This window comes from Triturus cristatus, chromosome 5_1, assembly GCF_964204655.1.
Source record: "Triturus cristatus chromosome 5_1, aTriCri1.1, whole genome shotgun sequence".
NCBI lineage: Eukaryota > Metazoa > Chordata > Amphibia > Caudata > Salamandridae > Triturus > Triturus cristatus.
The window spans coordinates 435,823,421-435,850,187 of NC_140587.1; the positions used below are offsets into that span (position 1 = coordinate 435,823,421).

Here is a 26,767-nt window from a genome sequence, read left to right on the forward strand (position 1 = left end):
CACTAGCACCTGTGTCCCTGTAGGCCTGAGCCATTCTATGGTTGATTAAAGGAGTCTGTCTGTATTTGCCCAGGTTACTGGGGCTCACAGTAGAGAACAAAGCTATGTCCCCATCACAGATCAGAACAGGCTGAGTGGGTATTCTGACTAGGCCATAATCCACTTCAGTTCCCAGGGTTAACCCTATTACACCCTTTTGCTGGGAACCACTACTTACAGCTGGACTAGGGGGTACACTTGCCTTAGGGGCAATGGTGGCTGGGGGCTTGTCCTTTTTGGTGCATTCACTCTACCAATGGAATTGGACTTACAATAGTTACACCAAGGTTTCTTTTGGCCATATTTCTTTTTATCCTTTTTGGGACCACCCTCCCCTGAGCCTTTTGGGGGCCTGGTGAAGACTTCTGGTCTTTTGTTTTCTGCTCATTACCCTTCTGGTCTGCCTTTTTCTGATCACCGCCCTGGTTCTGGTTTTTCTGCTTAACTCTAGTCCTGACCCACCTATCTGCCTTCTTTCCCAATTCTTGGGGAGAAGTTAGGTCAGAGTCAATCAAGTGTTGATGCAGCAGCTGGTTTTGACAGTTGTTAAGGATTTGTTCTCTCATGATCAAATTATACAATCCTGTATAGTCCTTAACCTTACTATCCAATAACCAGCCTTCCAAAGCCTTAGTGGCACAATCTACAAAGTTAGTCCAGTCCTGAGTCTGTGTCTTCTGGGTATCCCTGAACAACAACCTGGATTGTTCAGTGGTTAGGCCAAACCAATCAATCAGAGCACTCTTCAGGACAGTGTAATTGTCAGCATCCTCATCACTAACTGTGAGGAGCTTGTCTCTACCTTTCTCAGAGAAGGAGAGCCACAAGATAGCTGCCCACTGACTTTGGGTACCTGCTGTACTTTGCAAGCCCTCTCCAAAGCAGTTATCCATTTGTGGATGTCTTCCCCACACTTGTAGGGAGGGACAATCTTGCTCAGGTTTCTATTGTCATAGGTCCTGTCTCTATCCTTAGGGATAGTGCTGCCACCAGTGGGTTCTAACCCACTTAACTTTTGCTCTCTGGCCAGAGCAAGTCTCTCTTTGGCAAGGGCAAGTTCTTCCCTTTCAATCCTCAGATTGACTTCCCTCATTCTGGCCAGATGCTCTTTTCTCTGTGGAGAAGTCATTCCCCTGTGAGAAGAGGCATTGGAGCTATTAGAGACATGGGAGTGGATAGATTCCCTGGAAGGGGATCTTCCTCTCCTACTTCTCTGGTTAAGTCCACTTGAGGGTCTGAATGGGGGGACCCCATTCTGACCCCCATGTAGGCTTAAGTTAGCCTGGCTAAGTCTCCTAACTTGGACCTGGCTATCTACCTCATCTCCTGAAGTCCCTCCTGACTCATCTAGATCAGTGTTGTGAGGGGAGTCTTTTGTAGAGGGCAGACCCTCATTGGTACCTAAGGTACCATCCTGGGAGGCTCTCTGAGCATCATACTCTTCTAAGATCTCCACTAGATAAATGAGGGTAGGGTTTGAACCCTGTTTTAACTTTCTGGAGGTACACAATTGTCTCATCTCCTGAAAAGTTAGGGTATCATATCTAGAGGGTATCTTTCTAGGATATCCCCCTCCTGAGAGAGAATCATCTTGATCTCCTCTCAGGGACATGATCTAGTGAGGGTGGGGTGTGTGCACCTACCTACACTAGTGGTATCTACTAAAACCTCTCTAGTAATTGTAGTCAGGGTGTGCTAGGCTCTTCAACCTACACCAACTAAGTCCAGTAGAACTTAAGTATTCTAAGACTTTGTTTTATATGTACCTTACAGTACCTAATGTGATCTTTCAATTTGATATCTCAAGATTACAATGGTATCACTACAGCAAGCTCAGATCCCAACCGCTGCTCACCAATGTGAGAAGTTGGCCTGATATATGATGTCACTAGTTCTAGTGTACACCTTGTATCAGTCCAAACAACCCTTATGGTGATTGGTTGTAAAGTCAACCTTATAGACCAGCTATCCTAGTGGTAGCATGGACAAGAGCAGTCTTAGGTTAAACTCTGTATGGCATGTGAAGCCAGCTGTTATACCACTATAATCCCTTGAATACCAAATGAAAGGACACCACACCAGATATATATAAAATTAGAATGTATTTATTCTAACATATACCCTGAGCACTCTTTATGAGTTCAGAGGTCTAAGCACAACAATTTCTTAAGTAGCATACGTTAAGTTACACAGAAAAAATACAGTTAGGCCCAGGGGCCACGCAAACCATATACTAAGAAAGTGGTATAAGTACCACGTCACAAACAGGGAGTAGGCCTAGGGCCTAGGGATTCGCTGGGGCTACACTACCCTACCAATAGTTAGGAAGTGGGAGGCCCACGGGAAGCGTGTGCAGTGTGGAAACACACACGCGGGTTACATTAAAGTCAATGGGAATGTAGCAATTAGAAATAGGAAGAATAAGGACACTTCCGAAGTAACTAGGAGGAAGCAACTAGAGACTTAGACACTTTGATAGTCAATATCCACTGGAGCACTGGAGTACTCGCGTTACCTCACCCACAGGAGACGGGTGCATAGGTGTGAAGATGTGTCGGGTGTCGTCGCTGGATCCCATGGATGCCTGAAGAACAGATGCTGGCAGGCGGCCAGGAGGAAGATGTCCGGTGGATCCAAGGGTGGATCTTGAAGGAAGAACACCTGCAAGCAGAGGGGACAAAGTCTGGGTCACTAGCCAGTGACCGTGTGGAACCAGGAAGGAACCGGGCGATGTCGTGCCGAACACAGGTGATGTCTTGAAGCTTGTCTCTGCAGCTGTGTAGACCAGGAGGTGTCGAGGACAACCAGAACCAGGGTACGAGCTGTCCCATGAAGGATCTTACTGCTGGCGGAGTCGACGTCCCGATTGGAGTCAACAAGCCTTGGCAAAGGCAACCCATGCAAAATAGGAAATTCGCTTCAGGTGCAGACCAGGAAGGTCTGAGGTGCTTCTCTTTCACAGGGAAGCAAGGGCCAGTCTGGAGGAGCCAAACCAGTGGTGGAAAGTCAAGGGTTTGTCGTCACTGAGGCTACTAGCCAACGGGCAAGCAACCGGACAGACGCATCAAGCAGGAAAATGCAGAAGGGCCCCACGCAGAACTCGTGGAGTGTGGAGGGCTGATCTTTGATGCAGATGGTGCTCGGGGTTGGGGCTTCTCATTCCCCAGAGCACAACTTCGAGGATGCCTCAGAAGCTGCGCTGGAAGCTACTCGCCAATTTTCCCAGGTAGCCGGTCCCATGTCTCTCGTCGTCTTCACGGATCTCAGCTTGGCTGTGGATGTGGATCAGGGTCAGAGAAGTCTGGAGGTCAAGGCGCTGGTCGGGCTCTGCAGTCGGTTCCTCATAGAACTGGGGCAAAGCAAACGGCAGGTCGCTTGTTGGTGCCTGTTTGCACAGGGTGGCCACTCCTTGGCCACAAGGGAGATTCTTCAGTCTTCTTTGTTGAATGTCGAAGGTCCAGAGTTTCGTGTCTTATTTCAGTTCAGGATAATCCAAAGTCCTATGGACTCAGCTCCCACTCTTATACTAATCTGGGGGGCTGGGCTACCTGCTAGGTCCCTCCTATGGGTGGGACCAGGGAGGGGGGTGGTTACACCCCCTTCCCTTTGTCCAGTTTCACGCCAGGACTGGGGCTGGAGTGCCCCAGCACCGGTTTGAACCGGACTATGCATGGGACACCTTGTGTGCCCCAGGCAGTGTCTCGTCTCTTTCATCCCTCCCTGCCCCAATACACTAAGCCCTGTCTAGGGTGGTGCTAGCACCTCCCAAGGCAGGAAACCTATTGTCCAAGCCTCCCTCACTGGAAGGACTCCCAGCAGCAGGAGGGCAGACTTGTGTCTGTGGCAGCAACATCCATTTTGTGATGCTGGGGCTCTGGTTAACTTTAACCGGGGTAGTAGGTCTTCAACATGTCTTCTCCCTCTAGAAGGGGGGAATACTATCCTCATCGCCAGAAATGGTGTGGGGGTAGTATTCCAAAGTGTTAGACACCTTACACAAGATGTTTTGATAAAGCCAAACCATAGTTACCATAACCGCGAGGATTATAAGGCACTTTAAGAGTATATGGTAGGCGATATCATAGAACAGCTATAAGGACATGGTTCCGAAAGCTGCAGACAGGCTCAGCTCATTCTAGAGCACCATCTCACATGTTACCGGGCACTCTGCCTTCAGGATTGTTAAGGTCTGCCATAGGAGTGACTGAAAGGTTACCCATGTGTCTATATATAAGGTAGGTATAGGAATACTATACCTAAGCAAGGGGTGATTACACGACCTTGCCCCAGCTGAGTGATCAGCCAGTTGTGTCATGATGGGTGACCAGCCAGGGGTGGCATGATACATGCTGCAGCCCCTGGTAGGCCTAGGGTACACCCATGCCCTGGGTACCTAAGGTACACTGTACAGGGCCCTATAGGGTGATCCTTACCAATTGGGTTATGTACCTAAAGTACATAGTATGAATTTAGAGAGAGACCAGCTGGGCTGTGGGTCTGATTAGCAGGCCCACAGCCACATCTAAGTCGAAAACCAGTGAAGCAAAAGCAAAAAGTGGGGGTGACAATAGGAAGCAGACCCTACTCTCCTACATAGTGTGTCGGCAAAAGTGTGCAATACTTACAGAACTGTTTTAAATAATGTATATTTTTGACATTTATCTAAATATAGAGCACAACAAGAGGCATGAGCTGCAAATGCACATTTTATTATACACATCGGGAGCACCTGCCAATTCTCCAGCACCTCAGAGCAATGGTCAACAATGACCCAGCCAGCGCGCAACCAAGATGGCCGCGTAGGTGCGAGGCTCCCGAGGACCTCCGTGACCTCCTACATAAATCCTGAAAATATCCTGTCCTAGATGAGGGGACTGTGTTGGTGAGCCCGAGCTGAGGTGTCACCCGTTTTCCGCTTCCAAATTGGACCTCGGACACCGGCGGGAGCACCGATTGAGGTTTGCGGCCTTCTCCACGCCGGCCCCCCGGATTGGAGTTACGGGGAGATCCGGAGACAAAGTGATCAACAGCGGCGGGCAGGGCTGGGCGACTCGCGTACCCCGCACTTTCACTTTCGCTTTTGCACCCTCCTTGCTGTGTAGGCGAGGTTGGGTTGCGGGGCGGTGTGCGGTGGTGTGGCCTCGTTGGGGTGCCCTGCTGGCCCGCCGGCTGTGATCCGTCCTGCGGACCTGTGATTGCCCCCCCCCCGGAGCCCGTGAACTGGTTTATCGGCCTTTTCCGAGGTGATTGGCACGATTTGGGGACTGAAACCATGTCCACAAAGCAAGATGGCGACCGGGCAAAGGTGAAATCGACTCGCCGTGGCGCGGCCCATCAGTCCAACAGCATGGACCGTTACACCCTCCAGAAGGGATCTCCCGAGGTGCCGCGTAGGTCCCCTGAGGACCCGACTGATGCTCCTGCGCTGCCCGCGGATCTGACCCTGCGAGATGTCATGGGCGCTATCGCCGAGATGAAGGCCTCGGTGGACCAGCGCTTTGACACACTGGCGCAAAAGATTGACTCGGTCCACGTGGATGTTGGCCTGGTGAGGGCTGATTTATCCAAGACCAATGACCGGGTCGATTCTTTGGCCCACACCACCTCGGGCCTTACAGCGGACGTGGCAGCCCTCCAAAAGGAGGTGCGCCGGCTTGGCCAGGCGAGCGCCCTGATGGATCGTCGACTGGAGGATTCCGAGGGTCGGGCCCGGAGGAACAATGTCCGCATTGTCGGGGTGCCGGAGGGACGTGAGGAGGCGGCGGCGGACCTGTTTGTGGAGGACCTGATTCTCACCCATCTCCAGCCCCGGGGGCTGAGTAAATTCTTTGCGGTGGAACGTGCCCACAGGGTTCCCGGAGGAAGACCGAAGGCCGGAGCCCCTCCGAGGCCTCTCATTGTCCGGATTTTCAACTTTCGGGACAGAGACGCTATCCTCCAGACTTCTAGGCAACAAGGACCGGTCAGACTTGACAATATGGACGTAAACTTCTATCCTGATTTCACCCCAGCGGTTCAGAAGCAGAGACTGAGCTTTCTCGGAGTCAAACGTCGTCTACGGGACTTGAACCTCAAGTATGCGATGCTTTTTCCAGCTAAGTTGCGGGTGGAGGTGGATGGCCGCACGCACTTTTTTGATCGTCCCGAGGCGGCCGGGGACTGGTTGGACTCCTTGCCCAGGGATCGGGGCCGGGGGGGTGGGGGGGGCGCGGTTGGAGGGGAGGGCTCGCCGGATCAGGACTGAGGGATTAATAGTAGGCCTCGCTCTGGACAACATTGTCGTCATTTTTTGACTGTTCGTTAAGTCTCCCTCCTGTGGAGGTGGTACGGGGTCTCTTGGGGGCTCTCCCTCCTCCTCTGGGGGACTAGTTAGTTTAATCATTCATGGGGCGACAGGCACACTGCACTTTGGGGGGGCTGTTTGGGCTCATGCAGGGGTGCAGGGAGGGGGGAGTTCTGTTGGGATGGGTGGGTTGGGGTGGGGTGTTGTTCGTTTTTACCGCAAGGCAAACCCTTTATTGTATTGGTGTTTTTAAGGTGCTCTCCGGGGGACGAATGATGGCTTCTGTATGTGATGGGGGGTAGGGACCTGACTTTATTGTCCTGGAACGTTAACGGACTGGGGGATAGGATTAAGCGAGGTGTGGTCCTGCAGTATTTGAAACGACTTTCGCCAGACGTGGTCTTTCTGCAGGAGACACACCTTATTGGTAATTCCTTTTGTGCCATGAATCGACGTGGCTATCGCTTGGTGGCCCACTCGGGCTTCACGTCGGGCTCACGGGGGGTGGGCATCATGGTGAAGAACTCGCTCCCGTTGGAAATAGACGAGGTGCGCCATGATGAGAGGGGACGCTACACTGTCTTAGTGGGGAGAATGGAGGGTAAAGTAGTTGTCTTTGTATCAGTGTATGTCCCACCGGGGTTACAGTCTACGACTTTTGCAGACTTAGGGCGCCTCCTCCTTGACCTTCCGGGGGGGCTTCTGGTGGTTGGGGGGGACTTCAATGCGGTGGTTTCTGGGACCGTGGATCGTCACCCCCCTAGGGACCTCCCCCGGGCACAGGCGTGGCTGTCCGGCTTCTTAGATACACTGGGATTGGTGGACTGCTGGCGCTTAAAACATCCCGCGCAGCTGCAGTACACTTTCCACTCGGGTGCCCATGGTAGCCTCTCCCGGCTTGATTATGTCCTTGTCCCTGCGGCCTATGTTGGGAGGGTAGGAGAGGTGCGCCATTTGGCGCGGGGTATTTCAGATCACTCCCCGCTCCTGTTGCACGTTGATGTCTTCCCGAGGGGGGAGGGCAGGGTAGCTCCAATCAATGCCTGGTATCTGCGCGACCCCACTATTCGCGCTGATTTGATTAAATCCTTGCAGCGGTATTTCGATGAGAATGTGGGGTCCGTCCCTTCGGCTATCTCCCTGTGGGAAGCCTTCAAAACAGTTCTTAGAGGGGAGGCCCTCTCCTTTATTTCCCATGCCCGGAGGCGCGAGCAGGAGGAGGTGACCCGGGTGGAGGCCGAAATCGCTGAATTGGAGGGTGATCTAGAGGGTGGGGTGACGGACGCTGCACTACATGTCCTACAACTTAAGCAGGCGGCCTACAGGGCCCTCGTCACGGAGGCGGCCAGGGGCCTCTATAGAGAGCAACAGGGGCGACTGTATGATGTGGGTGATAAGGCTGGTAAACTGCTTGCATGGTTGGATAAAAAGGAGAGAGCGAGTCGTGTGGTCCCGCTGATTGAGAGGATGGATGGTGTGCGTGTCACCGAGCCAGAAGACATTGTCTCTTGTTTCGCGGATTATTTCCGCGAGGTGTATTCTCCGGTTTCTCCCTGCTCGGAGGAGGATTCCCATGCCCTGCTTAGGGATATCGCGCTGCCTTCCCTTTCGGTGGAGGACAGGGTATCGTTAGATGCCGCTCCTACCTCCGACGAAATTGCCCTCGCCATACGCTCGGTCGCATCCGGCAAGGCCATGTGCCCGAACGGCATCCCTATCGAGTTGTATAAGCTGCGACCGGATGTACTGGCACCCCACCTCCGTGCGATGTTCCTGGCGGCCCACTCGCTGGGCTCCCTCCCGCCGGACCAACGTCTGGCTACAATCGTGGTGATCCACAAGGAAGGGAGACCTCGAGACCGGGTTACATCCTACCGGCCTATCTCGCTCTTGAATGCGGAGCCCAAAATCCTCGCCAAGGTGCTAGCCAACCGGCTGGTCGGCGTGGTGGGCGATTTGGTCCACCAAGACCAGTCCGGCTTTATTCCCCATCGCAACACGGCCCTTAATCTGCGGCGCTTGCACGGAGTGCTCGCGCGTGTCCCGTTTGTGCGGGAACCGGCCATATTGGCGTCCTTAGACGCCACCATGGCGTTTGACACGCTCGAGTGGCCATACATCTGGGCTATGCTGGCGAAGTTTGGATTTGGCCCGGGGTTCATCAGCTGGGTCAAATTGTTGTATTCGGGCCCATTGGCGCAGGTGGTGGTGAATGGAAGAGTATCGGTCCCATTCGAGCTGGGACGGGGCACGCGACAGGGTTGTCCCTTGTCGCCGCTCCTGTTCGCGCTGGCCTTGGAACCCCTGGCGGAGTGGCTGCGGTGGCACCCTTCCATCCGTGGTCTCCGTTGGACCCCCGAGTATGAGGACCGCGTGTCCCTATACGCTGACGATATCCTTTTGTACTTAGCCTCCCCGCGTAAATCACTGATTGTCCTGGTTGATGTTTTGCGCTCATTCGGCCGCAACTCAGGCCTTGTCATCAACTGGGCTAAATCATGTGTGTATGTGCTTTCCGGGGAGGCTCCCGTCCTCCCGCGGGGCTGTCCGATCCAGATTGCCTCGCAGGGGTTTCGGTACCTGGGGGTTTACATTACTCTGGACCCGGAGGCCCGCTACGAGCGGAATTTGCTTCCCCCCCTCCAGCGCTTGAAGGAGGACGTCGCGCGCTGGCGGCGCCTGCCGCTTTCGCCGCTCGGCCGGGCGGCATTGTTTAAGATGATGTCGTTGCCACGCTTCCTGTACGCTCTCCAGAATACTATGGATTTAGTCCCGGCGCGCTACTTCCGTGAGGTGGAGAGTCTACAGCGCCGCCTGTTCTGGGACGGGAGGCCGCGTATTGCCCTGACGAAGTTGACGCTCCCATGGTACGACGGGGGGATTGCCCTCCCGGATATTAAACGGTATTACTGGGCCTCCCAGCTAGCTGCAATTAATCATGGCCTTTACGGGCCCGCCTTAAACCCGGCATTTGAAATGGACAAGATGCTCCTGCCTGGTGGCGACTATAATCGAGCGCTCTACTCTGGCGCGCCCGGACCCCGCCTGACGGGACCTACGCGTGTCATGGTACGAGTATGGCACGCGGCTAACGCAGCTATGGGGTGGAAGGACCGTTTGACCCGGGCATCACCGTTGTACGCGTCTGAGAGATTGGGCTCCTTGTGGACCTCGAAGGGCTTCGAGAAGTGGGACACGATCGGTATCAGTAAAGTGGGGGACCTCTGGACGAGGGGGGGATTTAAAACATTCGAGACGCTGCAGACGGAGTTTCAGCTGCAGGGCAGTGAATACTTTCGGTACTTGCAGGTCCGGCACGCGCTGGGCTCAGTCTTCCCAGACGTCGCCTCCATCCCGGAGTCTTCCCCCCTGGAGGATAGAGTGCTGGATGGCCACGTTCCGGACAGCACGATCTCCCTCATTTACAAAAAATTGATTAATGATCGCTCGGGCTTGCTGACTGGCCTCCGCGAGGCCTGGGTTGCCGACGGGCTGGAGTTGGACGACGAAGACTGGATTTCCGCGGTGGCCTCTCCGAAGGAGGTGGCCATACCGGCTCGCCTTGACTTCGTCCAGCTTAAGATACTCCATCGGGTTTACATGACGGGGCCAAGGCTTCTGCGTATGGGCTATGCTGAGGATGGGTTGTGTAAGCGTGGGTGTGGTGCTTTGGCGACTTTTTTGCATATTTTGTGGGAATGCCCGAAGGTGGAGCGATTCTGGCGTGGTGTGCATGAGGTCCTGCGAGTGGTTACGCATGTCACGCTGCTGCCTGAAGCGAGGAGATGCCTGCTGAATGTGTGGGAACCAACTGACTACTCGGTTCCGCAGACGCGATGGGTGACTCTGGGATATATGATAGCTAAGCGTGACATTGCTCAACTGTGGGGATCCCAGAGGCCCCCGGCGGTGTCGGCCTGGAAAGAACACATGGATTGGTGCATGTTCCGAGAAAAGGTGGTGTATGTGGCGAGGGGTAAGCCTGGGGCATGGGTGAAAGTATGGGGCCCCTGGAACGCCTACCGTGGGGGTATCTGCGCGCCACCATTGCTGCCTGCGGCCTCACCAGCCCCGTCCCCTTAGTTGACTCCTTTCCATAGCCCCGAGCACGGAGTTCCCCCGGTCCTCGATCTGTTCCCTTTCCCCTCTTTAGACTCCTGTTGATGGCTGGGGTCCCCCATTCGGGGAGCACGTGCTGTTACTTTCGATTGCGGGTTGCCTTGCGGGTGTGGTTTTTGTGTTGTGTGTATAAAATGAAACCGTATTGTGGGGTCAGAGTGATGTGGCCCACGACGCTGATACCTCCTGATTTTGCTTCTCTGCACCGCCCAGTGTTTTTGTATGTATGTCATATGCTCCTGTCATTCTAGCGGCCGGCCGGAAGGTTGTAGGCCCATACTTGTATATTCTTGAGATTGCAATAAACGGTTTAAAAAAAAAAACAAAAAAAAAAAAAAAAACAATGACCCAGCCTACTCCGTAGCCAGGCATTTTAAGGAGATGCATAATAACAATCTAGTTTTTAAAGCTTGTATTCACCCTCCAGTGGGCCCCAGGAGGCCAAGCCAGTCTATATTCGCCTCATTTGTATATGTGTATATATCTATATATATCTATATATTATCTACTGGCAGTCGCCAGTAGATAGTAATAGTTAGGACCGAGTTTCCACAGGAAATCTCAAAATTCTATTTTGAATAACTTTGGCGCCGTTTTACGAATCCTCGCGAAATTTTCAAAACTAATGGGGCGCTCTGCTCAGCTCCTACCCTGAAAGTCTCGGGGTGATTCGTCAAGCGGGGGCTGAGAAAAAAGGGGGGTCCCAAAACGCGTTTTCCCCATGCATTTTCCCATAGGACCTTTAGTCGAAGGTACAGCCCGAACGGCTGAACAGAATTATCTGAAATTTGGCAAAGAGGTAGTCCTCAGGTCAGGGATGTGCCTTTTGCATATATGGTGTCAATCTGTTCAGTAGTTCCTGAGAAAATTGCAGTTAAAAGTACATAAATATCTATATGCGCGCACCGTGCGCGCACCGTGCGTGCACGGTGCCGTGCGCGAGCGTAATTCTGATTGGTGGTTACATGTCAGTCAACATTCGAATCGGTCGAAATCAGGAAGTGTCGGCCGCCATTTTGTGTGTGACAGTAAAAAAGAAAGGTGGAGAACGTGAAAAGGGGGCAGGGTACAGAGTTCCTGACCCCCTAGCTTTTGTCAGGGGGTCCCTGAAGGACCCTGAAGGGTGAAAAAAACATTTTATTTTTTGTTTAAAAAGCGTGGGGTGCGCGCACCGTGCGTGCATTGCGCGAGGTGCGCGCACGGTGAGCACACGGTGGAAAAAAAATAATTAAAAAAATAGAATTAAAAATCAAATTTAAGTGTTTAGATGTTAGGTGGCTCTAAAAAGAGCCGTTGTGTTAATTGAGGAACAGAGGGACAAAAAAATGAAAAAAATTATAGGGTGCCGCATGTGTGCTGCTGTATCTTGGTCTCTATTAGGGGAATGCTGGTGTCCCAATAAGAGAGAAGAGCATTGCGCCGTATATGCACCCTCTTGAAAAGAGGGTGTATATCCAGAGGAACAGAAGTAGGTTAAGCTGCCGCCGCAGATGAAGTGCTCGGCTGAGCTGCCGATGATGTGCTCGGCTGAGCTGCTGCGGATGTGCTCGGCTGAGCTGCTGGAGGGTTGTCTCTAGCAGCTCGAGCAAAAGCCACAAGATGTACTCCTTTAACGTGCCTGATCATAGTGAAGATACTAAAAGAGTATTTCTTTTTAGGATCTCCTCTTGATAAGACAACACCACAAATAGTGCAGGTGACTTTTGGAGCATTCACCTTCTTCTGCCCCTCTGGAAATCTAGAAAAATTGCCAGATAAAAGAATCTTTCTGTTTCCTCTGTCTCACAAGGGTCTCCTGCTCACTCCCAGAAGATGACTGCTGCTCTGCCATTCTCAAGTACTGGAGTACTGGAAAAGCTGCTCAGCTCCTTCTCCCAGGGAATCAGAAGAAATAATGAGGGGAGTGGGTGTGGTGTTGGAGGTTTCTGGAACTGAAACTACTATAAACCAATGAAAAGTGTTGTTTCTTAATCACATGACCTGAAACTACTATAAACCAATGAAAAGTGTTGTTTCTAAATCACATGACTTGCCGTGCGCACACGGTGCGCGCACGGTGCGCGTACGGATCACGCGCGCATGCGCGTACGAAGCACGCGCATGCGCGTACGGAGCACGCGCGTACGGAGCACGCACGACGTACGCATGCGCACGTGGAGCACGTACGCATGCGCACACGGAGCACGTACGCATGCGCACACGGAGCACGTACGCATGCGTGCACCCTTAAAAAAAATAATAATAATAATTTAAAGTGTTTATAAGTTTATAGAGGATATTAACTATGCTGTTCAACTTTATCCAAATTAAAAAAAAAAAAGAGCTGAGCCATTCCATATTACAGGATAAAGTCAATCTATAACTATCTACATAGGTAGCTTATTGTAAAATAAATATTTAAAAAATATAATAATACATTCATAAATTAGCATTTAAAAAACCTTGCAAATTCACTTAAAAAACCATAGGTTTCACACACGTTATAGTTAGGAATTAGCATTTAAAAAACCTTGCAAATTCACTGAAAAAACCATAGGTTTCACACACGTTATAGGTAGCAGTAGAGAGCAGTAGAGAGCATTAGCAGCGGAGCAGCAGAAAGCCGTAGCAGCGGAGCGGAGCGGAGCAATTGTGTTGTAGCCGCAAGCCGCAAGCCGCAGGAGTCCTCAGACGTGGTTTTTGCCTACCCCCCTCTCCACCACAATCAGGCTACCGGATTGTCGGACTATTGAAACATCGCCATCAGCCAAGGGGAGGCTGGCGTGGTCGGACCGAGGTGGAGAGTTGCCACTAGCCGCGTGCAGCTGAGGGCTGAACGGAGGAGGAACGGAGGAGGAGCTTCGGGGGAGCTGCGTGGAGCTGCGCGGAGCTTGGATCTCGGAGCTGAGTTGAGCGTGGAGCGTGGAGTAACGAGGCGGCTCTGCGGCAGGATTGCTCGGGATCAGCTTCAGGTTTGTGGCCACTGTGACCCTGCAAATCCCCCACGCACCCCCCCCCGCAATCTCATTAAAAATCAAGGCTGCGGTGGTAGTTATTGACGGCTACCTACAACGGCCACGACCACGACTACGGCCACGGACCACAACTACGACTACGGAGAGGGAGTGAGCAATATCGTGGTCGGCCATCGCCTGGGGCGCCGGAGGGTGCCGGGGCAAAGCCTGATTTGGGGGTCCGAGCAGGAACTCGAGCTCGAATCTGTGTTGATCTTAACCCCGGTCCCCGAGACTTCTGAGGACAGAACCGACACTTTGAAACCGGTGAACTGCCAGAGCAGGTGCCATTCTCTTAATAACCCAACAACTTCACCAAATTCTACCCAATTACTTAATAACTCAGTAATCAATTCACCACCAAATCAACATAAATAAATTAAAGGTGAATTCAAGGTCTTACTTTAATTAAGTCTGATCATCGTGTTTTCCATTGATCTGGTCCCTCATTAAGCCATTCAATCGTAACTTTCAGGACCACCAGGAAGTTTTGCAGTTACTCAAAACATAAATCACATTAAAAAAAAAAAAGGGAAAGGAAGGGTGCCTGGAATGAGGTCAGGACGAGTAAGGAAAGCTCTGGTAAAACCGCCAAAAAAAAGAGAAAACAACATGGACTTCTGTGAGCTACTGGCAACTTCTCCAATGATGTCCACGCCACACCAAATATTAGCAACCACAAGGTCAACCTCAGATCCAGGGCTAGCACTTGCCCGTTCAATGACTGAGGAACAATCACCTGGCTCTAAAAAGCAATCAAAATCAGCAAAAAACAAGGTCTCTCTAAGGGACTACTTCAGGTCCACAGTTCCTGCCATAGCCCGGAAGAGTGCCACAGGTACCCAGAATAATCAACAGGTATCCCCTTCTCGGCAGGTCCCTGCATTAGCAGTTCCTGAGCCACGGCCACACCAAATTACGGTTCTCCCATTGATTCACAGGGTCGATGGAGGATCCACCGATTTAAGTCAACACAGTGCCTTATCAATAATAGAATCTCCTCGCAAGGATGCCCCTGAAGCCCTGATCTTTATCCAATTACAACAGGCTCTCCCTCAACCTTCAGTTCAACAATCAATTTATTCAGATCAGGTCTCATTAAAGGTAACAACTCACAGTAATGCTGACCCTTCAATTCCCCAACCAATTTTAAATTCAAGTTTGCTCTCTTCATCTGCATTTTATTCTTCAGTTAATCTTAACCAGGATAAACCACAAAAGAGTCCAACAGCAGCTCCATTACAGGCTAGGGCTTCTCCACAAGCGGCCCTCAGCAACTATTTGAACAGAATGAATCAAGGGGTGGCAACCGACCAAGTTCCTATATGCGAAGACCTAAAAACTAATATTATAAATACTTCTTTGGACTTATCATTTTTCAATATTGTGCATAAAGAGCCAGATAGGCAAAACACATCCTCATCGGCCAATCTCAACAACTTATGGTCTCAACTATTACAAACTTTTCAAACAACGTCAGCTGCTTTAACATACCATTCAGACAAGATGGACATGCAGGTACACCTGCTAAACACGCTTGCAGTGTACACCGCTGGGATCGATCAAAAACTGGAGGTGCTCAATGCTCTTATTAAAAAAGCCCAAGCCCAAACACAACTGGTGCAATCAGTGTGCTGCTGTTCGCCCATAATAGATTCTCTTTCATCTCTACCTCAATTTCTTTCAGCAGTTTTAACGGAAATAAAGAAGCCCTTGGAGTCCAAGCCGCAAGATCTCTCCACTCAGGCTCCAAGTCAGCTACAGGATTCTCTTCGCCTGAAAGTTCACACTATTTCAAAGTCTCCTAACCCAATCGACATAGCAGTTGCTGAACCACTTTCCATTAAACCATCCAAAAAATCACACCGCCTGTCGAAAAGAGAAAAGAAAAGACAACGAAAAAGCCGTAACAAACTAATAATCGGCCTAACATCTTCAAATATGAGCAATTCCCTCATGGACGAGGCCGCTCCCTTAGGAAATGCTCCATCAACAGCACCAATACTTTCTTCGAAAGGAGAACGGATAAGCCCTCAACCTCCGTCAAATCAGCTGCTAACACAGACAGAACTTTTAACCCGGATTAACAGGCAACCAGTGACATCTCAAGCTCTGGAATCTTCTTTTCATTCACCAATACAAGTAAAATCTGGCTCTACACAATTATCACTTAAGTACCTAGTTTCAAGAGCTGCTCAACAGAGCCCCGCATCATTTCAAATTATTACTCAAGAATTCAGTTCACTTCAACCCCTCACTGGTGCCACTAATAACAAACCATGTATACAAAGTGTAGCTATAGATTCTGGTTGTAAAAGAGATTTAAATTCAGCAAACCATTGTAGCTTGGAGCCCACAAACAAAAGTCATTCCCCACATTCTTTAAATATAAACCACAAGGAAAAGTCTTCTTCTTCACCCACTATATCCATATTGTCAAGAAAGCTCTCCAAAGAAAATTCCAAGCAAAAACAGCCAGCAACGGCCAACGAGCTCTGTGAGCCCCAAAACAGCACTCAAAACACCAAATTGCTGTTTATTCCAGAATTCATCTCAAGGGGCCCGCAAGACATGCTTAACCGAGGAAATATATTAAAACTCTTCAAATCATTATCAGATTTAAATCATCTTCAATCGAAGGATATAATTGCGATAGAATTTATCCCATGTACTGGATCCAATACGGGCGAAGCTACTCAAATAACGCTGTCAACGTCCGTAATTCGGGATCTAGTGTTGACTAAAACCGACCAATTCAAAACATGGGGTATAATAATAACAACCCCGAGCGTTCCTTGTTACCCCTCAATATTTGAAACGAATCAGGCATGCATTGTAAGTTCCATCTTAGCTCCCTATTCAGTATTGAGGTCCGCCAGAGGTAGCTCACCAACAGGCAACCCTGAGCCGGCAAATAACCAGCGAAATAGTGGCATTGCAGACTGGTCATGGCTACCGGGGGTTTTATTTCGAAATCAGACCGATTGACCCATTATTAATCACAACTTGACAATATGTTCCTGGAATATTAATGGATTTGGCCCGGAAAAACAATCACCAGCTACAATGGACTTTCTAAAAGAATACGACGTTCTCCTTTTACAGGAAACATGGGCAGGAGAAAGTATCCCAATAGTGGGCTTTTTGGAGTTTATGACTCCTGCCTCCAGGCAGTCCAAGTTCGGTCGTCTCAAGGGTGGTCTCTCGATTTATGTATCAACAAAAATATTAACAAGTGTTAAACAGATCGTATTCGCGGAGGAATGGCTTTCTTGAATAACTCTGGGAAGCCCGACTATCGATCCTCAGTTGTTGATTCTTAATGTCTATATTCCCCCCGGCACTACTAAGAAAAAATCGAAAATGGATAGTCTGATCAACTCCATTTGCGACCTAATCGGCAAGTACGGAAGTACACCAAGCATCATCTCGGGTGATTTCAACACTAATCTATTTTGCAACCATGTAGATGATACAAGCCCGGATCCTCCAAGAACCCCCTCACATTTTCTACCTCAGGTAATCCCCGTTGGGAACAAATCATCAATATTGGGGGAATACGTGGGAACACAGTTCAAAAACTTGGGATATACTTTATTGAATGGGCGTTTCTCTTCTGATACCCCGCCTGCTTGGACTTGGTCAAATGGCAGATCCCATTCGTTTTTGGACTTTACTTTAGGGAGCAGAGAATTACTGCCTTGGATTAAGAGCTATCAAATTGCCCAACAGGGAGATAGTGATCATCGGGCTCAAATAATAACATTATCCATTGGCGACTCATATCATCAGGAATTGGCTCACACCCATTTAGGTAGTCATTCAGAGGATCTTAAGCGGTTAAAGTGGTCAGATTCCATGGCTCCATCTTTGATGGAAAAAAGTAGAGCTTTGTTACATCAATCTCGAGATTTAAACACCCATGTGGTCAGTGGTTGGGCCTCTCTCATAAATCTTCTTCTCAATGAACTTCCCATAAGGAGGGGCCCGAGAAACCAAACCTCTCAATTTTTCATCTCAAAAGCCACAAGGAAATTAAGAACTGAGAGGAACCGAGCACTCCGTCTTTCAAGAAGGTTCCGTAGTAACAAAATCGACTTTAATAATTACAAGCAAACGCAAGGTTTCTTTCAGAACCGCCATCCAAAAAGAAAAATTAAAGGCCTCGGATCAATTCTGGCTGAAGCTCATCCATGAAAGTAAAAATCCTAATCCGAAGCATTTCTGGTCCCTTGTGAATAGGAGTAATCAAGGTGTAACTGGGCATGGCAGCGCAAACATCAGTGAAGCAGACTGGACCAAGTTTTTATCTCTTCATTTTCGAGACACTCATGACAACAAAGTTGGTCTCGACCCTGCCAGCCCAGTAAGCTTTAAGTTCCTTTTCTCTGGTCCAGAGAGCCAGAGGAGAGTTTGGCCCGAAAACACCCCATTAGATGACCCAACAAAAAAGGACCCTATGGAACGGAATGACATCCTACCAGAGCCTACGGTGTTGCCGGCAGTATTAAAAAATAAGATTTAAAACCACATAAGGAAAGCAAGAGCTGATGGAGCCCTGGGTCCGAATGGCCTCCCCCAAGCAATGTTTAAATCTGACATCAATTTATGGTCAGATTATTTGACCCCGCTGTTCTATTATTGCAGATTAAACAACACGGTCCCAGAATCTTGGCGTGGAGCAATCATTCACCCGATCTATAAAGGCGGAAAGAGAAACGAGCCAAAAAATTATCGAATGATTGCACTTCTTGACGTGGAGTCCAAGTATTTTGCAAACATCTTACTAGAGGAGCTACAGGCCTGGGCTGAAACAACTGCGTGTCTCCCCTTCAATCAGACGGGCTTCGTAGCCAACAACGGGACAATAACCAACTTGCTAACATTAAAAGTTTTGATGGATAAAGCAGCATGCCAACACATACAGCTGCACTGCTGCTTCGTAGACTTCAAAGCAGCCTTCGACCGTGTGCCCAGAAGCCTGTTATGGCAGAAATTAAAATCATGGGGAATACCACAGTCTCTTCTACAGGCAATAATTCAGCTTCATACCGAAACATGGATTAAAATCAAGCTGGGCGAAGGCCGTCATGTCTCCAGGAAGATCAATACTGTAACTGGTGTTAAACAGGGATGTGTATTGGCTCCACTCCTGTTTAACCTATTCATATCAGACCTTTCCCCAGCACTTGATAGAGTAAATTGTCACCCTCCTAAACTTGATGGGACCCGCATTACCAACTTACTTTATGCCGATGACCTGGTGCTACTAAGCCACACAAAAGTGGGTCTACAGAGGTTATTGGACGAATTGTTGTCATATTCGACAAAAAACCATCTAGAACTTAACTTGTCAAAAACCAAAACTATCTCCTTTGGGAAGCAAAAAAGGACAATAGAAAGGTGGTACTTTAATAAAACAAAGCTGGACTCAACTCCCAGTTATAAATATCTGGGCATCTTTCTGGAGGCAAGTGGCTCCTTTGGTAAGCACAAGGAAGCATTACAAATAAAAGCACTTTCATTAGAGGTGGCCGCCGCAAAATTGACAAACCAGCTATTAGGTCCCAGCCTTACACCTATGCTGAAAGTAATGAAAGCCAAAGCAATTAACTCATTGACATATGGTCACAAGATTACCAAGGGCTCAACCAGTACATTAATAAATAAATTAATTACAAAAATCTTCAAACGAGCCTTTCGGCTGCCAAAATCTGCATCGCCAGCCCAGGTGAGACTAGAACTGGGACTTCAAGATCACCTCGGCGTGGAGGCAGGTGCTTTTGTTAAATTGTGCCATAGACTGCGCCAGGCCAGGGAGGGTTCTTTGGAGGCCCGACTCTGGCAGGAAATACAGAATAAGCCTACAAGTCAAAAGCACCGACAACTCTTGGATTACAGTTTACAGCTGTTAGGCGTAAAAGACCTATGGGACTCAAATCCCTCTCCATCGGTGTTAAAATCTGTTATAAAGAAATCTGTTAGGTTGTGGTCCTTCCATTCAGACAGGGCAACACTATCAAAGAGGGGACATGCCTAGGCGGTAATTGCCAATTACGAAGTGGGTGTCCAGTTGCCCTACCTGTCTAGCACATATGCACTTTATTGGAAACATAAGTTTTTAGCCTTGAGGATGGGAGAATGGCCCTTTTTGAAGAATCTCCCGCTATGGCGCCGGTCGGGCAGTAGCATTGCATGCAGGCTGTGCGGATATCATACTGAATCAATGGAACATATTGTTTGTGCATGCCCAGCCTTACTTCAAGCCAGACGGCAGTTGCTGAGAGGCCAATGTATTATGTTGGGTGTATGCTCCTGCCATCAAGCAATAATGGCTGCCCTCAACCCTGTTAACACCAAGTTAAATATTGGGCTTGCGAAATTTGTTCATAAAGCGTCAAGACTTCTTGAAGCCAAACTTTCATTCTAGCCAGAGTAGAGATTTTGAACTAAAAGACGATTTATCCAAATCAGAAACTACATGAAATCCAGGGTGATGTATTGCATTAGAATATTACCAGACTTTTACAATTATTGAATTTTATCTTATTGATTAATTGTTTTAAAACTTTTATCATAGTTAACTTGATTACTCAATTTTTTAGCATGTTGTTGTAAATGGTTTTTTAAACCAAACAATAAAGAGTTATTAACCCACACGATATAGTTAGGAATTAGCATTTAAAAAACCTTGCAAATTCACTGAAAAAACCATAGGTTTCACACATGTTATAGTTAGCTGGACATTTCACTCGTAAAAAACCAATGAAATTCCCCCGTTATAGTTAGTTCAGCTAACTATAACTCGCGCGCCCGCAATCCACTGCTGATGACGTCACATATTACATCACTCATGACATGGTCAGTGACATCACTCATGACATCACTGATGACATCTCAAATGACATCACTGATGACATCACTGATGACGTCATCCATGTGATAAATTACCACATCTTCTCACACCCTAATATAACCTTTGATACACCGACTCAAAATTTCAGAGTTCCATTCTCAAAACCATACATACTGCAATACCAATAACTACATACCCACTTATTAACTCTTAGGTCTACATACACCTCCACTCATTCAACTGTACAGTCACTCATACTTACAGTCACTCCATACAAGACTATCATATGCATTTATACACCTATATAGACACTCACACACCACCAATCATCCATAGAGGTACTCTCACACCTAGTCAGTGATGCAAATAATCACACTCCCATTTACTCACCTATGCGGTTATACACACTCAAGTTCACTTACTCATAAAAATAGTACCACATTCTTACGCTCTTATAGAATCATTGATACAAGCACACACTCATCCATACAGTCACTCTTACAATCACACACTCTCACATCTACCCACTTATATACTCTTACACGCATATATACTGCCTTTCAAATATGTAGTTAGTAACAAATGTACCACTGAGATATATATTCACTCACTAACACACCCATACATACACTCACTCAACCATACAATCCATCACAGATGCACTCTTAAAACCATGCACCCATAGAATCACCCACTCACACATCTAGTCACAGAGTAACACACACCCTACCCACACAAACACTCAGGAACCCATACAGATACTGAGACAAGCACTCACTTATAGAGTCAGTTACGCACCACAGAAAATCATCCATTTACACACTTGTACACCCACTCATTCTTCAACAGGCCTTTCTCTATATATATTAAACATATTAAAATTGTTCAGAAACACATACTCAATGGATGATTTCATCAGTGATGTCATCAGTGATGCCATTTGAGATGTCATCAGTGATGTCACTGACCATGTCATGAGTGATGTAATATGTGACGTCATCAGCAGTGGATTGCGGGCGCGCGAGTTATAGTTAGCTGAACTAACTATAACGGGGGAATTTCATTGGTTTTTTACGAGTGAAATGTCCAGCTAACTATAACATGTGTGAAACCTATGGTTTTTTCAGTGAATATATATATAGATATAGATATATATATAATGGGCTACGTAGATAAAAGAGTGTCCTTTTCTGCAGGGGTGAACAGCGTGTAAGGGAGAGATGCGATCTACCAAAAAGTGAGAAATAGAGGGTGAATGTGAGGGAAGAGGTGATGGTGGAGTTAGATGATTCTTGAAAAGTAAGATCAACCGTAATAATATGTAATTTAAAGGCTATCTTTGAATCTTGTATTCTGTGATCTGCTAGAACCACCCTGAGATTGGGGGATTGTGAGTGTAATTGCAGAAATAGGGAGATAAATCGTCTGTCAGAGCCACAAGATAGGTAAATAAGCATCTGCTACCCAAGAATGAGTCTATGAAAAAGTGGACCTTCCGCACTAAGACGCCAAGTTCAAAAAGTAATCTGCGTATCTGAATTGGCTTCATTTACCAGTATACATTTATGTCTTGAATTTACAAACTGTAAATTTAGATTGTATTGTGATTTACTCATGTCTAATATTAGACCTGTATATATAAAGGTGTTTCAACAAAAAAAAGAAAGATAAGCCAAAGTTCAGAGTGGAAGAAATAAAAATAGTGTCCTGTCACAATAACAGTAGTTAAACGTAGGCTCCAGGCCTTCCAGTTGCCTCACTTCTTAACAGTAGTGTCCTCCTCCTGGGGATCTCCATCCCCCAGAAGCAGATTGATGGTTAGGCACCTACTTTTTTGGAGGGGGTTAGGTTTTGAGGATTTTTTCCATGGGACAGGTCAGGGGATTCTGGTGAGGAATGTCTATGGGAATGTTGAGGTCGAGGTGCATGGGAGTATTTTAGGGGTATCGAGTGATTTAGGTACAGGTGGAATAGTGGACGGAGGGAGAGAAATTAGGTCCGCTGGAGATATTGGTTTGGGCCATAGAACGACGTGAGGGTATGCAAGCAGGACTACATGGCATGAAAGATGTAGTGCTGTGCAGTGCATGCGTAATTAAAGCATGTGCAGGGTGTTTGTGTGCCTGTGTGTAGTGCAATACATGAAAAGGGTAAAGTGTTTATGCAGTAGAACGTTCATGGTGAGTGTGTGCGCTGGCAGTGTGTGTTTGTAAATAACACACTCTGCTTAAAGATAGAAAAGCTTCAGCGTTGAACAGTATGCACAGACTGTGTGTATACTAAATGCATGTGTACATGTAAGGGTACCGTGCATAGAGGTAACAGTGCTGAACCAAAAGTGTGCTATGAATGGTCACTGAGTAAATTTGCCTGCAGTGGTACATTATATGGAGGCTCAGGCCTGCCTGGTGAAGACATGAGGATGAGAAGAATCCCTCTAGACAGAGTTGCGTATTGCTGTATTCCTTTGAGCTGGGTGAGACACACACTGAAAACAAAAGGAAGAGACTCCCTTTACACTTCAAAAGACTGGTCTTTGATTCAGTGATAGATCAAAAGGAAGGGGCCTGGGCACATTTCAAGAACAGAGATGGAGCTAAAGTGTATCATAAAGAGTAGGACTGGGGGTCTTGGATTAACCTTCTGATGCACATATCACTGTGGCTGACATCCTGGTGTGAACTCGGGTCACTTTAATGAATTGTGTTGTGGACAATCAGCTTCGGAGTCATGGCTACTGTGACAGGCATCCTATATGAGGGAGGAAGAAAGAGAGAAGTGTCCACTTCAAAAGATGCATAACCCCAACATAAAAATTCAAAGCAAAGACTCAGAGCCTAAATTACATTTGGTGTCTGGAACAGGACTATAAGAAGGGGAGATTGAATCCCTAAAAATGTGTCATCTGCCAAGCAGCCATAGGAGCTGTGTGAGAAAGGGAATCTCTGCAACATGTCTGCCTGTGCCTAGGACTGGGAGCCGAGGCCTGCTAGTCTCCCTGCTGGGTGAGGGGACATCACCCAGGACACCAAGATCACCTGCCCTGGAGCCTGGAGCACCATCACCTGCCTGCTTGTCAAGACCAATGTGCCCTGTGAGGGAGATGAGAGTGTTGGGGGGAGCGAGATCCAGAGGGGAGCCCTGTGTGCATTATTGTCTCTGTGACCCTCGTATGCCAGGAGAGCTCTGCCTCATTCTAAGCCATACCAGAAGCACTGTGCAGGAAGCACCAGGCTGCATCACTGTACCGCGGTGACCCCATATGCCAAAGGGGGTCACCAGTGAACTGATTTTGGGCCAGGAGCATGGGACTTGTGACTGCTGCAATCGGCGACCCCATATGCCAGGAGGGGCCACCGTAGTGAAGCTGATCGCTTAAGGAGAGTTTTCACCCAAATCGTGGGTCCTCCAGCAACCCCATATGCCAGGAGTGCTGCCAGGACTGCTTTGGCCAAGGGGTCGTCGCCTGAACCAACTGAATGCTGCTGTGACCAGCTGGTTGAGCCCGCACACTGTGATCTGTACCTGAAAAGGGAAGTGAGGTGTGGAGGGTGCTGAACAGCTAGATGGTGAGAGAGAAAGGAAAGGCTAGATGAGGGAAGTAAAGAAGGGATGGGGAAGGATTGAGGGGGAAGAGGAAAGGATGGAAGCATGGACAGAATGAAGACAGTAGAAATGAGGAGAATGGGGAATGAAGGGAGAGAAGGGTGAAATAAATATTTGAGTGCAAAAAAGTTTTTGGGAGGGCTTATGAAAAAAATTAACGTATCCTTGTGTAATGTATCTGCAAAGTGCGTCAATATCTTTTGGTTGTGTTCGTGCTATACAAGACAAAAAAAGGATCACTGTTTCTAAAATTGATAATAGTGCTTATGATGGCATGGTAGTGCTGGCACTGCTGTTCCTGCTTGCTATGTCTGGGCAGTGGTAACGGGGGTGTGGGCAGGGTCTCGGCATTGGTTCTCCCATGTATTTATTGTTAAGAAAAAATAATGCCGTCAATGTTGCGAGTTGGTTTCTGAGCCATAGCAATAAAAGCAACCAGTGTGTTTTTCAGTTTTCAAAAACGCATGTTTAAAAACAATAGCTGTGTGCATAGCTGAAGTTAGTTTCTAGTCAAAGAGCACTGAAAGTTGAGCTTTAAACATTCTGCGAGGGTTGCGGGAGTGGCTTTGAAGAAGGTCCATGTTACAATGAATGCAGGACAAATGCGATCATCACATACACACTGACCTTCTGCATCCCTGAGCTCTTCCTCAAAGAGGGCAGCGTCCCGCGAGTGGTGTGTGCGTCCAGTATAGTGAAAGTGAAAGCGGGCATGGTGCGCTGAAAATAAAAAGAAGGAGCGGGTACCATTACCAAAGCAGTGTCCTGCGAGTGGTGTGTGCGCGCTGAAAATTAAAAGCAGCAAACTCAGAGGGGTAGTGGTGGGCAGGCAAAGACGGCACAGGGAGAGAAGCGTAATTTAAATAAAACAAAAAAGAACAAGCAGCAAGTGCATCGCTCGTTCCCGCGGCAATACTCCTTGGGAGTTAACTTAAGGTGGGACATGCACCAACCATTAGCCAATCCAAAGCGGTGGGAGGAGTTAGACCCCACAAAGTACATACAACATATCACCTGTCAGCTTGCAGTGTCTAGGCTCGACCTAAAAAGGGCATACTATCAACAAGAAAAGTTCTCTGTGGGTAAATGCAAGACTGAGTGAGAGGTAAAAAGAGCAAACAGGACCCAATCCAACAGTGAAACATTACCAGCAAAACAAATATGTGTGCATATGGTTATAAATATTTCCTATTACTGTTGCCCCAGAACTAGATTCCTGATGTAGGAAGTCCTTCCAGTGTTGTGGTTAGGACCCTAGTCATTCCCAAATGCAGTTCTTACCTAGTTTCCAATCCCCTTCCTGTCTGTAGCAACTACTGTTACTGTTAATACCACAGGTTGGGAGGCAGCCTTATTGTGTATGCTTGCGGAGTAATTGAATAGGACTGCATTTGAACAAAAATATCCTCGTATTGCTCCCTGATTGTTCTTGACCCGAAATCCTGACAGTCTATTAGTTCCCCAAATATGGGACACTCTAGTCAGGAGTCTCCAGTTTACTTCCGAAGTGGTAGGCCATTTGGGAGATGTGTTGGGCCCCTCAACGAGTTTCTAGGTTTGGCAATTGAAGCTCTCAACATGTTGAGACATAAAGCTTTGACATTTTCAGCCTTGAATTATGCTCACCCCAAATAATTTGCTTCATGACAATGTGTATCTAGGTAAGCAGTAGACGGAAAATACAAATACGGAGTGCTCCAAACACATAGGTAAATCTGGGTGCAACTTCCATTTGGACAGTCTGCAATTTTCCCCACAGTGACAGTATTTTCTAGCAGTATATCAACGTTGTCCTTGTCATGGTGTTAAAGTCACTCTCAATACAATGCCCTTATAGCATAGTGCTTCAGAAACCCACTTTTATTTGAATGTTATTTTATCTTTTGGAGGAGTGCTTATCTCAAATATCATCTTATATTAAGAGTAGGTTGAAAGTTCAATCATCAAAGCCATCAAAGATGACAGTAACAAATTAAGGTTTCTTTTGGTCAACAGGTCTTCATCAGCATGCAGCATTCATTTTAGCTTGCATGTTTGAGTGGTAATACCCTTCATCTCCCCAGGACGTCTTATTCCAGCTGCAACAGGCTTACGAACTAAAAGAAAGGGCAAGTGTGACACTTGAAATTCCCTGATGAGTGCTTCCATGTTTGCTGTAGCCTCTGGATGGAAATGTTTCAGTTGACAGAGGCACTTGGTCCAATGTACAGCCAGCTGATTTTGTTCATAAAGTTTTGGCCAATGCCAGCTCTTTCTAAGGTTAGGTACAGTTAGCCCCATTACACATGATCAAAAGCCTTCACCATGTCTAATGATATGATCATTGTATTATCATGATTATGTACAAATATGTTTTTGGATGATCTATTTGGTACAAAGCCCTTATTCTTTCTATAAAATGGTATGACCCGCTTTAGCTTGCTGGCTAGGATTTTTGCTAGGGTTTTTGTTTTGAAATGAGCAATGAAACCATGGTTTGAGGATAAGAGAGATGTTGGCCTTGCTGAATTCCTGCAATAGTAAGTTTCTTCTTTTTGCCTCTCTAAAAACTTTATGTAGAATAGGTACGACAGTAGGATCAAAAATCTTGTAAAATTATTTTGGAATGCTGTCCTTTTCTAGTTCCTTTTCTGTATTTGTAGTTTTAAGTGGATTTTGCTATTTTGGTTTCCAATATTTTACTGTCAAGATGATCTCTCAAGTCTAGAGTAAGAGGAGTAAGTTTAGATGATGAAGGAAACTTCGCTCCCATTTGACTGACGCAACAACCTCAGAGGAGTGTAAGGCAGAACAAATGTAGCAAACTCTTCAGTAATAGCTGTCTGGTGTGTAAATCGCTGGTTTCGAGAATATTTGATAGCAGGCATAATT

The 26,767-nt window shown here is 47.6% G+C and overlaps 1 long non-coding RNA gene across 4 annotated transcripts in view; it reads right to left on the reverse strand.

Annotated features, from left to right (window-relative positions):
- Positions 1-26,767, reverse strand: part of LOC146831013 (uncharacterized) — a 121,540-nt gene that overhangs the window by 49,202 nt on the left and 45,571 nt on the right. The window contains exon 3 of one of the 4 annotated variants that reach the window (XR_014961513.1): positions 24,524-24,616. The exons of the other annotated variants lie outside the window; for them this stretch is intronic. This is a non-coding gene — a long non-coding RNA (uncharacterized LOC146831013). The remainder of the gene's footprint in view (positions 1-24,523; positions 24,617-26,767) is intronic. 4 annotated transcript variants of the gene reach the window in all.